At 36.7% G+C, this 879-nt stretch overlaps 1 pseudogene; it reads left to right on the plus strand.

The window, feature by feature from the left end:
* Positions 1 to 247: 247 nt before the first annotated feature.
* LOC104210861 (uncharacterized) lies at positions 248 to 879 on the plus strand (annotated as a pseudogene).

Raw genomic sequence — 879 nt, forward strand, 5'->3', positions numbered from 1 at the left:
GTGTGCCAGATCTAATCTTCCTTCACCTGTTGATGCAAGTAGTGCACAAGCTATGAGAGGCCAAAATCTGCCACATTCTTCTGGCTCAATTCATGCTCCGAGTCTTGGAAAGGTATTTATATTTCACACTATTGAAAAATACCTCAGGTTAACTTACAACACCATGCTTTTCTAAATTATTTGCTTTTCATAGAAGGTAAAATATTTGCTTGTGATAGTTGTGTTACATAACATGAGTTATGAATGAATGGTTGGAAAATATGTTTTAGAAATAGAAAGAGCTTCTCTGGAAGTTGCTAAAATTGGAAAGACTTACCATCTTCTCAACTTAGATGAACATTCCAACTTTCTTAAGAAGAATAATCGAAACCCTTCTGATTATCGACCTGATATTGCTCATCAGGCAATGCTTTCAATTTTAGATAGCCAAGTGAATAAAGTTGGGATATTAAACGCTTTGTATGTGAAGAATGAGAAAGGTGACCTATTTGAAGTAAAACATATGTTCGTATCCCTAGGACGTTTAAACGATTTGCTGGCATTATGTTGCAACTGCTACAAAACTGGAGCATAACTGCTGTTGGTAAGCAAGAGAAACTGTTATGTGTTATAGGAAACCCTGTTTCAAAGCACCTACCCATTGACTGTCGAAAGATAGGCTTCTCTCATAGTTCTGAGAAGCTGGTGAATATTCAGAATTATATTAATGGCATCAACAAGGACATGAACCTTGTTTTGGAGGTTGGGGCAATGGCCCACGGGAAAATTGATAAAGATTATGTCGAAGATTATCTATCGATTTCTGATTATCCATTGAGTGCTGCATACTGCATATCCATGATCACAAATATTGTGGAGCGCAAATGGAAGATTTTGTAG

The sequence above is a fragment of the Nicotiana sylvestris genome, chromosome 3 (assembly GCF_000393655.2).
Source record: "Nicotiana sylvestris chromosome 3, ASM39365v2, whole genome shotgun sequence".
Taxonomy (NCBI): domain Eukaryota; kingdom Viridiplantae; phylum Streptophyta; class Magnoliopsida; order Solanales; family Solanaceae; genus Nicotiana; species Nicotiana sylvestris.